This window comes from Heterodontus francisci, chromosome 34 (genome assembly GCF_036365525.1).
Source record: "Heterodontus francisci isolate sHetFra1 chromosome 34, sHetFra1.hap1, whole genome shotgun sequence".
NCBI lineage: Eukaryota > Metazoa > Chordata > Chondrichthyes > Heterodontiformes > Heterodontidae > Heterodontus > Heterodontus francisci.
In genome coordinates, this window is record NC_090404.1 from 23,903,531 (window position 1) to 23,918,121 (window position 14,591).

Sequence of the window (14,591 nt, forward strand, 5' to 3'; positions counted from 1 at the left end):
AACCCTGTGAAATTGATTTAAAACAAAAAAAAGTGAGAGAACTCACAAAACACAAAGGCAGGTTGTGAAATGGAGCTGAATGAATCTGGTCATTTATGGGGCCGACACTGGGAAAAAGTGACCATGAAAGCTGCTGGATTGACGTACAACCCCAACTGGTTCACTAATGTCCTTCAGGGAAGGGAACCTGACACCCAGTCTGGATCGAAACAAGACTCTGCCCTCTATGGGAGAGAGAGAGAGAGAGACAGAGAGAAAGCAAGGAGAAGGTGGGAGGGGCAGGGAGAGAAGAAGTATTTTATAGATCTACAACTTGACCAGAATTTTGACAGAACATCCCAAACCATCAACTTCCATCAGCTCGTAGGACCAGGGTAGGAGGTGTATGTGAACACCATCACCTCCAAGGCACACACCATCCTGACTTGTCTGACATCCAGGACTGGATGAACAGAATTGAACAGAAGCTGCTCCTGCTAAACAGGTCATCCAAAACTCTGCTGCTTGTGTCCTTACTCAAACCAAGTCCTGTTCAGCCATCACCACTGTGCTCGCTGGCCTACACAGGCTCCCAGTTAAGCAGCACCTCAATTTTAAAATCCTCATCCTTGTTTTCAAATCCCTCCATGCCCTCACCCCTCAGTGGCCGTGCATTCAGCTGCCAAGGGCATAAACTTTGGAAATCCCTCCCTAATCCGCTCCGCCTCTCTAACTCACCTTCTGTGCTTCAGACACTTCTTAAAACCCACCTCTTTGATCAAGCTTTTGGTCATCTGCCCTAATATCTCCTTATGTGGCTCAGTCAAATGTTGCTTTATAACAATCATTGTGAAACACCTTGGAACATTTTATAATATTAAAGGCACTGCATAAATACAAGTTGACATTGAATTGGTCATACATCACTGCTCCTTCTGGGTGAAAATCCTGTAACTCCTTCCCTAACCGCACTGTGGGAGCGCCTTCACCACACGGACTGCAGTGGTTCAAGAAGGCCCAGCATCACCTTCTCAATGGGCAACTGGGGATTGGCAATATCTGCTAGTCTGGCTAGTGACACCCGTATCCCAAGAATGAAGTAACAACATTTGAATATATAAAACAGATTAAAAGCCTCTAGAGAAATACTGGTTACTCAATACCCTTTCACATTGAGTGGTTGGTGTTTATTTAGCAACCTCTCCTCCCTTGACAGTCTCACATTGGAAATTGTTGGGTTTGACTGGGCTCAAAAGTACTCGGGATTAACCCCAGCAGTTGCTCCTCCACCTCCACTCGAGATCAAACTGATTCAACAGAAAAGACTTACATAGGAGGTCAGGGGCCGATTTCCCCATCCAAACCCCCACCCTGATATAAACCGGCTCTGAACTGGTGTCCGTCTGTGTTTCTCGACTCAGTTCTGTGATCAACGATCGCATTAAAATGAAACCAAATACTGTGGATGCTGGAAATCTGAAATAAAAGGAAAAAATGCTGGAAATCCTCAGCAGGTCAGGCAGTATCTGTGGAGAGAGAAACAGAGTTAATGTTTCAGGCACATGGAGCCACCGGAACCTGCAGCCTGGAACTCGGAGTGGGAGAAAGAGGAAGAATGAGGAGAGACAATATAGTCCAACACTCACAGCAACCTACAATCCACCGACATTACCGGGATAGGGAGATAGAATTCAGAAACACTCAGCAACACGACTCCAGTAAAGCACCCCAGGACGAGATGGGGGAGCAGTGTGTGTACCTGCCCTGATATCCCATTGCAACTCACAAGGTCCTGTCCGCCCCCATCATAGGCACTGCGCATGCTCCAAACCACTGCTCCGCATTGCGCTTGCGCGAAAGGCCGTTCGGCAATATGCAGGCCCCCAGACCTGAGAATCGCACTGCGCCTGCGCACGGACTCCGATGCTATTGGTTGGAAGCTCCGCCAATGAACTTCCTAATACGAGCGGCGGAGGGGAGCGTTGAACAGACGGCCGCGGGAAGGAACAGGAAAGAAAAGCGGTGATTGAACGGGGATCTGCATGTAGCGATCTGGGCGGCGATCGCGACCATCGAGGCGGTTTGGGTTTAATCCGTGTTTTTGTGTCAAATTGAGCTGCGCCATCTTTGTTCCTGGCAGCTGCGACGTCCCAGACAGTGACGTTTCAGTGGATGAGGCTGCATCTGCGCATGTGCTACTGGTGCGCCACCTAGTGGTTAGGTTGTTAGTAAACGCGCCGTTAATACAGGTGCTAAAAAGAAAAAGTGCAGGAAATACTCAGCAGGTCTGGCAGCATCTGTGGAGAGAGAAGCAGAGTTAACGTTTCAGATCAGTGACCTTTCATCAGAACTGGCAAATATTAGAAATGTAAAAGGTTTTAAGCAAATAAAACAGGGGTGGGTCAAAAGAGAACAAAAGGGAAGATGTTGATAGGACAGAAGGTCACAGAGAGTAACTGACCAGAAGGTCATGGAGCAAAGGCAAAGAGGGTGTGTTATTAGTGTGGAGAAAGGCAAAGTGTTAGTGCAGAGAGGGTGTTAAATAACAGAATAATGAACAGCCCTGGCCAAAAGTACAAATATGAAAAAAATAGTGGGCAGGCGCATTGTAAATAAAAATTGAATGATGGAACAAAATAAAATAAAAATAAGAAAAAAAACTGAAAATAAAAAGGGGGGCCCATCATTCCCTGAAATTATTGAACTCAATGTTCAGTCCGGCAAGCTGTAGTGTGCCTAATCGGTAAATGAGATGCTGTTCCTCAAGCTTGCATTGATGTTCACTGGAACACTGCAGCAATCCCAGGACAGAGATGTGAGCATGAGAGCAGGAGAGTGTGTTGAAATGGCAAGCGACAGGAAGCTCAGGGTCCTGTTTTTGGACTATGCGGAGGTGTTCAGCAAAGTGGTCACCCCATCTGCGTTTGGTCCCCCCAGCGTAGAGGAGACTGCATTGTGAGCGGTAAATATAGTCTACTAAATTGAAAGAGGTACAAGTAAATCGCTGCTCCACCTGAAAGGAGTGTTTAGAGCCTTGGATAGTGAGGAGAGAGGAGGTAAATGGGCAGGTATTACACCTCCTGCGACTGCATAGGAAGGTGCCATGAGAAGGGAATGAGGTGTCGGGTGTAACGGAGGAGTGGACCAGGGTGTCGTGGAGGGAACGATCCTTTCGGAATGCTGACAGGGGAGGGGAAATTGCATTTGGTAGTGGCATCACACTGGAGGTGGTGGAAATGGCGGAGGATGATCCTTTGGATGTGGAGGCTGGTGGGGTGGAAAGTGAAGTCAAGGGGAATCCTGTCGCGGTTATGGGAGGGAGGGAAGAGGTTGAGGGTAGAGGTGCAGGAAATGGGCCGGACACAGTTGAGGGCCCTGTCAACCACAATGGGCGGTGGGGGGAAATCCTGAGTTGAGGATAAAGGAAGACATATCAAAAGCGCTGTTGTGGAATATTGCATCAACAAATCAGATGTGTCGGCGATGGAGAAACTGGGAGAATGGAATGGAGTCCTTACAGGAGGCAGGGTGTGAAGAAGTGTAGTTGAGGTAGCTGTGGGAGGCTTATACTGAATATTAATGGACATTCTATTGCCAGTAATGGAGACAGAGAAGTCGGGGAAGGGAAGGGAAGTGTCGGAGATGGACCCTGTAAAGGTGAGAGAAGGGTGGAAATTGGAAGCAAAGTTGATAAAGTTTTCCAGTTTTGGGCGGGAGCAGGAAACGGCACCGATTTAGTCATCAATGTACCGGAAAAAGAGTTGGGGGAGGGGGCCTGAGTAGGACTGGAAAAAAGAATGTTCGACATATCCCACAAAAAGACAGGCATAACTGGGACCCATGCGGGTACCCATAGCAACACCTTTTACTTGAAGGAAGTGAGTGAAGTTGAAGAAGTTGTTCAATGTGAGACAAGTTCAGCCAGGCGGAGGAGGGTGGTGGTGGATGGGGACTGGTTGGGTTTCTGCTCAAGAAAGAAGTGGAGAGCCCTCAAACCGTCCTGGTGGTGGATGGAGGTGCAGAGAGATTGGACGTCCATAGTGAAGAGGAGGAGTTGGGGCCAGGAAACTGGAAATTGTCAAAATGGCGTAGAGCGTCAGAAGAGTCACGGATCTGGGTGGGAAGAGACTGGACCAGGGGAGAAAAGATAGAGTCAAGATAGGAAGATATAAGTTGAGTGGGGCAGGAACAGGCTGACTCAATGGGTCTGCCGGGACAGTCCTGTTTGTGGATTTTAGGAAGGAGGTAGAAGTGGGCTGTCCGGGGTTGTGGGACTGTGAGGTTGGAAGATGTAGAGGGATAATCTTGCATCAGCCCCGCCCACACATGCACTGATTGATTGGAAGACCCACCACCCACCCGGTTCTCCAGCCCCGTCCCCGCTCTTCCTATTGGTCCGGAGCTGTCGTCAATCAGCCGGGAGGGCGGAACATTTGAGCTGAGCATACGTGATTGGCAGGGCTGAGGCAGAGAGCGCAGTTCCAGCGGGTGAGAGGGAGGCGGGTTAATAAAACCAGATGATTAGAAGCTTCATCAGCGAGGTGGGTTTTAATCAGTTATATAAAAGCAAAATACTGCGGATGCTGGAAATCTGAAATAAAAACAAGAAATGCTGGAACCACTCAGCAAGTCTGGCAGCATCTGTGGAAAGAGAAGCAGAGTTAACGTTTCGGGTCAGTGACCCTTCACCGTTCCGATGAAGGGTCACTGACCCGAAACGTTAACTCTGCTTCTCTTTCCACAGATGCTGCCAGACCTGCTGAGTGGTTCCAGCATTTCGGGTTTTAATCAGTGTCTGAATCACGGAAGGTGAGGCGGAGAGGTGGAGAGGATTAGGGAGGGATTTCCAAAGATTATGGCCTTGGCAGCTGAAGGCACGGCCACCAGTGGTGGAGCAATGAAAATCAGGGATGCTCAAGATGCCAGAATTAGATGAACCCTGATCTCTCGGAGGGTTGTAGGACTGGAGATGATTATAGAGATAGTGAGGGGTGAGGGAATGGAGGGATTTGAAAACAAGGGTGAGGATTTTAAAATTGAGGTGCTGTTTAACTGGGAGCCTGTGTAGGCCAGTGAGCACAGTGGTGATGGGTGAACAGGACTGGGTCCGAGTAAGGACACAGGCAGCAGAGTTTTGGATGATCTCAAGTTTACGGAGGGTAGAATGTGGGAGGTCGGTCAGGAGTGTGTTAGAATAGTCAAGTTGAGAGGTAACAAATACATGGATGTAAGTTTCAGAGGCAGATGAGCTGAGACAGTGGCGAAGTCGGGTGATGTTACTGAGGTGGAAATAGGCGGTCTGAGTGATGGCACCGATATGCAGTCGGAAGCTCATCTCGGGGTCAAATATGACACCAAGGTTATGAACCGTCTGGTTTAGCCTCAGGCAGTTGTCAGGGAGAGGGATTGAGTTAGTGGCCAGGGAGTGGAGTTTGTAACAGGAACTGAAGACAATGGCTTCAGACTTCCCAATATTTAATTGGAGAAAATTTCTGTTCATCCAGTACTGGATGTCAGACAAGTCAGGATGATGTGTGACTTGGAGGGGAACTTGGAGGTGATGGTGTTCACATACACATGCTACCCTGGTCCTTCTGGGTGATGGAAATTGATGATTTGGGAGGTTCTGTCAAAGATCTGGTCGAGTTGTAGATGTATAAAATACTTCTTCTCTCCCTGCCACTCCCACATCATCCACTCCCTTTCTCTCTCTCTCTTTCCCTCTCTCTCTGTTCCCATCGAGGGCAGAGTCCTGTGTCGGTCCAGACTGGGTGGCAGGTTCCCTTCCCTGAAGGACATTAGTGAACCAGTTGGGGTTGTCCGTCAATCCTGCAGCTTTCATGGTCACTTTTTCCTAGTGCCGGTCCCGTAAATTACCAGATTCCTTCAGCTCCATTTCACAACCTGCCATTGTATTTTTGTAGGTTCTCTCACACTCTTTTTTTCTGTTTTAAATCAATTTCACAAGGTTTTAGAAGGGGAGGAATTACAGCCGTGAAACGCAAAGCAAAGGTCAGATCAGGATCTGAAGGAGTCGTCCAGTTTATCATAACCCAAATATCATTGGATTTTGAACATGGAAGGAAAAAGCACTAATCACAGTGGGGAGAAACTGTACACGTGTTCTGTGTGCGGACGAGGTTTCAGCCAGTCATCTGACCTGTCAAAACACAAGTGCAATCACACTGGGAAGAAACCATGGAAATATGGGGATTTTGGAAAGGGATTGAATTATCCAGTTGAGCTGGAAACTCATCCACATTCACACCCTGGAGAGGCCGTTCACTTGTTCCGGGTTTGGGAAGGGATTCATTCAAATCATCCGACCTGCTGACACACCAGCGAGTTCACACTGGGGGGAGGCCGTTCACCTGCTCAGAGTGTGGGAAGGGAGTCACTTGGTCATCCCACCTGCTGAAACTCCAGTGGGTTCACAAGTAATTCAGGGATGAGAAGTTTCTGCCAAATAGCGGATTTCTGACATTGGGGTTTCGGAAATCCACTATTGATTCTCCCTTTCCGACCTCGAACAAAAGAACGGCTTAAAAAAAGAGTGGATCTGGCAGTTCCCATTTTTTTTAAATGCCTGACAACAACAAAGCTGCCCAAAGGTCTTTTCATCTGTATTTCAATCGTCTTTATATTTTATAGTCTTCCACCTTGGTGGAAATGAACTTCAACCAGGAAAGCAAGTGGGTGGAACTGCATACTCCTTCACAAATTCAGTGTGTCAGTCTTCTGTAAATGGCCAAAAAGGAGGTGTGTGTAAACACAGACCAATTCCCAATGTCTATTTTTGCCTTCATGGGATATCTTAGCAGAGACCACCTGAGAACTGACACAGCTCATTTGACATGGTTTAAAATTAATGGTGCAGGATCAGTAGCTGGCAAGTCGCTGGTCTGCAGCAAAAACATTGGTCTGTCAATAGGAATTTGAAACTTGCTTCCATTTACACAGCAGTGTGTGTCTGAAGTAATTTCTGAAAACCCTGCACAAACTGGTTACTGCAGGTGAATATCCTGCAGTGAGCATGAGCTGTATAAACTGAATATATCCTGTGCTTTGCAGCAACTGAAGTGATCTGGAATTTCCACTTATCAGTTTGCTCAGGTGTATGGCTGAATTCCATTCATTGTTCATCTCCACTTTCACTGTCTACTGCCCCAGTCACACTGTAAACCTTGAGTCAGTGTGAAGCTGTCTTTTGCACCATAGTGATGCAAGGCAAGGAGTATAACTCTGGCCATCTTTCTTCAATGTGTGATTTGACATTGCTTAAGATTATCTGGAAAAGGCTGTCCTGCACCACAAGTGCTGTACATCGGCTACAGTACAACTATCCTGTGAGCTCTCTGCACTCACTATAAATGGTCACTGGGCTTCTGAGGCTGATGACACAATACTCTGTACATGTATGAATATGTATATACAGAGTGCTGCCTTTCTCCAAGCCAACACAATAGTTATGATTTTCAGCTCACCTTGCTGTTAAATGCAGCTGCCATTGCACCAATTGGTGCAGTAGAACAGGAGCCAGAAGTGTTCATCACTGTTGGGATATACAGCTGTCCATTGGACCTGCTGCATTGTCACAGGGCCATTACCAAACGTTTGAGCCTGATTTGGGGATGATGCAACAGAACCTCAAACTTGTTACTGTAGAGGTTGTCGTCGGCTGTCCCTCGATTCGAGGATGAGGTCTAGTCAAAGTCGCGAGTTTCTGCCATGGGTCTTCAGGTCACTGAACAGGCTGATTCTCGACCTGCAGATCTTTGGGCACATGGGGCAGGACGTCCCACCAGGTAGTGGGACCCAGAGTGCAGGATTTGCTTCCAAGAGGTACAACACTAGTCTCATTACTTTTCCAGTGTCGCTAGCAAGGTTTGGTACAATTTTTATGTTGCATTTGAAGAGGAAAACCACATTCTTAAATTAATTTTCATTGTGATTATAATGAGATCTGCACTGCAAACAAGATTATTTTTAGTTTAGAATCTTTATAATGTGACTAATTATTTTAAATTATGAAATCTACCATGATTCATGATATTTAAAAACAAGCATTCTATCTATAGAGGCACCACATTTCCTAAAGTTAATGAGGTTATTTTCTTCTTTAATGCTTGAAGGTAAATAATTGTCCAAAGGAAAACTGGATCAGGAGTATCACATGCTCCTAACAGAATGTATGTGATATTCCTGTCCATTTAAGTTAATGGACAGTAAATTGGACAGGCTGTATAACTGGTATACAATCCTCCCCACCTGGTTTTGCTTTCTGCTTCGTTCAGGTGATTATGTCACAGCACAAAATAAGAAAAATGACCCCACTTATGTTCAAGTTTCTGGATTATCAATGTCTCATAAATGTTTACTTTTTATTAATTTATATATCTACTGATTTGTGCACATCACTTACCAAGGTACCAGAACGTGCCATCTGGTATGTTTATATATATTGCTTTCCATTGAAGTTGACACATCTTCACAGAACACCTTTTATATGAGCAAGCTATAAATAGGCAGAAGCAGGACATTGAGAACATGAAGCTCCGTAAAACCAATTATCAGGTAAGTCTCATGAAATTGTATTCTGAGTACAGTGCAATTTTATTCATGACAGAGGCAAAATTGTACAAAATTGCCATTACTCAACTGGTTTCCTTCAATAACAGTGCTGTAATTACATGATTCCTCATCAAAACACATCAGACTTTTTTAGTCTTCGACCACTAATTTTCAGACCTTTTGGTCTTTGGCCACTCTCAGCCCTGTATTTGTTACTTGTTTTTGTGAAATACTCTCCCTATTAGTGCTCAACTGCTGGATAACTCTGATTACATTTATATGTGTTTATACATGTCTATAAAGTGTCTGTGTGCCCAGATTTAACTAAGTTGTGATTTGTAACCAATAAATTATGTTTCAGGCATGACTTGTAGTCTGGTATCTTGGTGATTTGTCAAGAAAGTGCAGTTTTCCTGCTACTTTCAGGATTCAATTTAATCCAACAAGGGTGACTTGTCCGTGACTACAACAAACACTATGGGTACGGGTATATGTTGGTTATAAGTGTAGCAGATTTATTAAGTAGTTTATATTCAGTGCAATGAAGTAATACTTAACATAGACAATAGTCACAGTCAGTTCCTCAGAACCTCAGTGATCGCCTTCCAAGTGATTGTAGTGCGGTCTTTCTTTCTCTTGCTGTGTTCTGTTGACTGAAGATTCTCTTCTTTATTCCTCTGGATTTTTCGTGTTGCTTCTCATGTTCAATAGCTGTTCTCTTATACCTTTTTTGGTCATTAGGCCTTGTGAGGTCAGTTAATGCCCTACTCTAATTGGGGCTTAATCAATGAAACACTTTTCCAATAATTGCGATAAAAACCTGTGAACAGTTCTGTTCATTACGGTTGTTTTCTCCTTCAACAGTATGAATTTGTACAGAAATTGATTCTTTTTTAGCAAAGTTAATGAATGTTATCAGGCTCACAATACTTTTTCTGCTGACTTTGTGTCACAGTGAGTTACAAAGTCCTACTGATATTGAATTTCTTACAAGCTTAAGACTTAGTTTTTAAACTTAATACTTTTAAATTAAAGCCCATTCTGTCGAGCATGATTGTTAATTCATTAATTACAACTCAATCAAGCTCCATTGCTTTGTAATCATTGTTTCTTGACGGGTTACTACTTAATACATTAAGTTGATTAATACAGTTGCTGATACAAGACACAAAAATGACTTCTTTGGTCATGTGTTAGTATTAAGATGACTTGCTTGACCTTGTTAGTTATTACGGACGATACAATGTGAAAATGGTCGTTAAGCTAAAACACAGCTACCAAACCTACTTACAACTCCCCAGTTTGAGGGTGACATATATGACAACATATTGACCCCTCACTACTTTTCATTGACTATTATTTTCTTTTAGACATAAGAACTGGGTTCCAGCTGTATTCAGTGCACTTCGGCAGTCTTGAGGTAAGATTTCTCAAGTAACAGAGGACGGCTATTATTACAATTGTGACTACCCGTTGTCCCAACATGAACAGAGTAGAACTAGTTCTGAGCCAGGGATGTTGACTTGCATTCACAACTGTTTCCCATCTATGTCTATTTCCCAGATTTTCAATTCCTTTCTCTCTTTGTTCATTATCTTGTCTTTTGGGATGTTACAGTATTTTAATTATGGATTTTAAATCTAAGGATAGAGGCAGTATGGGGTGTCTCAACTGCCTTCAGTGCTTCCTCCTGCATTCCAAAGTTGACTCTGATTTCATTGATGTTATGGGTAGGTACAGGGAACATGATATCACTCCCTATCTGGGTGATCTTAGTGGGTTTGAAGCAATTAACCAAGAAGTGAATTATCTTACAATATCCCCACCTTGAGGACAAGGCAATAATTTCTTGATTATTTTGAACTTCCATATTTACTCATTTCCAAGAAATTTTGTGCTGTGATTATGTTTAATTGTGATCTTGTCTGGCACACCAGGTGCTTCAAGTAGTAAGTGTGGAGCAGTCAGCATATTAGCGCCAATAACTGGCTTATAACCAACACATGAAAATATCCTAATCCAAGGGGAAACTTCCATGTTTAACTCAATGTGTTGAATCCCCTACCCCTGGAATTTCCTTAGCTATAGCTTTATTTCCTTGCTGTAGTGTGTAATAATGGCACTGGGAGGCATTCACTTGATTTATTAATGTTGTCAAGGCTATATGTAGTTCAGGGATGTCATACCCAAATTTAGTGATATAATCCTCTAGGTTTATGTTCAAGCCATCTTTTACTCCAAAGACCCATTGGTCAGGCATAGCACTGGTGAGAAAGGTTTTTAACCCTATCACTGTAATTTTGGTAGGTGTAATACAGTAGGTCCCAAGTTTGATTGAACATTTAAGTTCCCGTGATGGTAATAGTCTTCTAAGGTGGTGAAACAGTGCTTCCCTTCTCGTACATAGACCATTCTCGTTCTCACATCTGATGGACCTGTAACTTCCACAGTACAGTTCAGCATCTTCTCATTCCAATTGAAACCACATGTGTCTCTTGAATGATCATTTAATCATTTGGACAAATGAGGGCATCCTTACATGTTCTGCATCCCTGTAGGTTTGATTCTATCCAAGTTAGTTCTTCTAGCTGGATGAAGCATTGGGGTGCTGTCAGGAATTGACTAATGACATTCATCCTCACGATCCCTATGTTTTCTGCTCTAAACAGAGGATTAGGCATGGTTCAATTCATAAGATTGGGGATCTGTACTACTCGTCCAATAGCTTCTGGTTCCCACCTTGTGGCATTCGTGCTTGACCGGACAAACCTCAATCAAACTCCTAATTTTACAGAATTCTGCATCTTCCTGATAACTGTCTATTTGTTACCCAAGTGGGAAGACGTCCTTCATTGATAACTTCGAGGCTGTCTCTGAACTGTTCTACCAACCAATTCCCATACATGACACATACATTGTTATGAGCTGCCTGGTCAAGAGGCCTTTCTGTCCTCTCAGATAATGTCTTTAATCTTTTTCACATGATTTTCTATCTCGTGTATAATGTCTCGTAAGTGCATGACCATTATCTGATCCTCTCCCAGCTCTTCATGTTCGATGCTATTCTCTTTACTGAATATATTTTTCAATTTATCCCCTATCTGTGAAACTGCCAAATTCACAGAGTTAATCATTGAGGTAGTTGTATTAAAACCAATGAATCCAGCATTTATAAAGCCTGTCTTTCACCTACTTGTTTGACTCATTTCATTTCCAGTATTGTTCTCATGGAGGAATGTATTCTGTACATCCTCGACACTTGGGACAAGTTAGCCTTTTCCCAATACTGGTCAAAAACCTGCTGTATTATCTCTTGAGTTAACTGTATTGTTTTATTGGGACACCACTCAGGCAATACTAAATCGGTTAAGCTTAAAACGACAGGGACCGCTTCTGGTATTACCTGGTGATACACTGCTTTGTGGGTGGGGATAATTACAAGGCTATTTCCAGGTCCTGCCTCTAGTTGATGTCATTGCCCTTCTCGTCCCTGATCCCAAGCATCTGAACTATCCTCCTTCTCATGCGGTATGAGCATAACACTGTAGAGGTACCCGTCGGTCTTTGTGCATCCAGTTATTGCATCCTCAAATCTTAACCTGACTATACCTATGCCACCCCCCCCCCCACTCCCACCCCCCATCAATATTAGGGTAATTATGTGCTCCCCATTGCTTAAAGGTTACTCAAAGGGGTTTGTTGACCCAACTTCCATTATTGGACTTTACATTAGACCCAGTTCAAGAGCCCTTTGTGTCTCTTCCACCATCGAGGCCAACACAACTGGATGCATCCTTCACTCTCTGATACCACGGGTACTGGGTTTTATTCTCTTATTTGCTCCCAAGTCCCTTTATTCTTCACCAGAAATTTCCACATGCTGCTCTCACCCCGTCTTCTGCCTTGCACCTAATACACACTCCATATCCCTCTTTTATTTCCCACATGGAAACTCTTCCCGGGAGTGTACCACAACCTGTTATGTGTGCTGTCGTTATACTATCTATTTTACAATTTCTTATCCAAACTGGGAGATCGCCCTCATATGTTTGTATGAGTCATTGTGGCTCATTGACCTTTCGTTTCCACCAAGAATCTGAGGTTCTGATCCATAAATTGCAAGTGGGGCACATTCACCTCCTTTGTCCAAAGATCCCCATCAGGCATCTTGGTGGACTTAGTAAGACACTATCAGCTGGTTTAAAAAATGAAGCTGAAAACACTGGTGTCTGCAGCCTCACAGCTCCAGGGACCCGGGTTCGATTCTGGGCACTGCCTGTGTGGAGTTTGCAAGTTCTCCCTGTGTCTGCGTGGGTTTTCTCCGGGTGCTCCGGTTGCCTCCCACAAGCCAAAAAGACTTGCAGGTTGGTTGGTAAATTGCCCATTATAAATTGTCACTAGTATAGGTAGGTGGTAGGGAAATATAGGGACAGATGGGGATGTTTGGTAGGAATATGGGATTAGTGTAGGATTAGTATAAATGGGTGGTTGATGGTCGGCACAGACTCGGTGGGCCGAAGGGCCTGTTTCAGTGCTGTTTCAGTGCTGTATCTCTAATCTAATCTAATCTAATCTTATACTCAACAATACCTGGTTTCATTTGTTAGTCAGAGTCCCATATCTGGGGTGTCAATTGTAGCTTTTCTGCTACTTTCAGGACTCAATTTAATCCAACAAGGGTGACTTGTCCATGACTACAACAAACCACTATGAGTAAGGTATATGTTGGTTATAAGTGTAGCAGATTTATTAAGTAGTTTACATTCAGTGCAAAGCAGTAATACTTAACAAAGACAATAGTCACAGTCTGTTCCTCAGAACCTCAGTGGTAGCCCTCCGAGTGACTGTGGCGCGGTTTCTCTTTATCCTGCTGTGTTCTGTTGACTGAAGATTCTCTTCTTTCTTCCTCTGGGGTTTCTGTGCTGCTTCTCATGTTCAATAGCTGTTCTTTTATACCCTTTTTCTCCTTTGAGCCTATGTGGCAACTGACAATCACCTGGTATTGTTGAGTTTAATCATCTTGTAAAACTTTAATGTTAAATTTATGTTTAATTTTCTGGTACCACTGTGTTCCATTTTCTTGCAACTTTGTTATTCCTTATCTAGAACCTTCATACAAACAGTTGTTACATGAGTTACAGCAATGTCTTTTACTCCAGTGATAACAGATCTTAGAAGCTTTAAACCCTCTGTTTTAATTGTAACTTAATTAATCTTCTGTTTTTCACTATCTGTTAGCTTCAAACACACCACCACATTCTTTTCACATTTAACTCAAGGTTTCTTTTTCGCTGCCCTGCCAGTTTTTTTTTTTAAACAGAACCTTGGTTCAGCATCAGGCTTTGCTTCTCAGCCTCAGACCATGTTTAACTGAGCTTCCGCATATTAGTTACTTTAACAATATTTGAAAGCAGATCAGAATCACTTCTAATTAAGCTTATACTTTTTAACACACTACATCAAGCAGTGAACTATCCGACAACATTGCTGTGGGTCTGGAGTCACGTGTCGGCCAGACCAGGTAAGGACAGCATTATATCTTTCCATAAGGACCATTAGTGAACCAGTTCAGTTTTTACAACAATCAATGATAGTTTTCTAACACCATTACTAAGACTAGTTTTCAATTCCAGATGTTTCAGTTCACTGAATTTTTAATTAATTGGATTTAAATTCCACCAGCTGCCATGATGTAGTTTGAACCAATGTCCCCAGGGTAGCACCCAGTAACATTACCACTATGTCCCCATCACCCCAGTACTCCAGCTAACTGTGCACAGGAGAATGTCTGTTCTCTAACACCTCGAGGGGACAGAATAGAGAAAGATCCCAACTGTAAGAAACCCTCGAATCATTTGTGAATATTGTTCAAATGCTGACAGGTTCACACTGTCAGTTTGCATTACATTGAAGTCAATGGAAGATGGGAGAGTGGTTATGCTGGAACAAAACACTAGTTAGACCACAGCTAGAGCACTGTGTACAGTTCTGGTCACTGCATTACAGGAAGGATGTGATCACACCAGAGACAGTACAGAGGA

At 43.7% G+C, this 14,591-nt stretch overlaps 1 pseudogene; it reads right to left on the bottom strand.

Moving 5' to 3' along the window:
• LOC137349235 (zinc finger protein 850-like) overlaps positions 1–14,591 on the bottom strand; it is a 46,857-nt pseudogene that overhangs the window by 4,519 nt on the left and 27,747 nt on the right.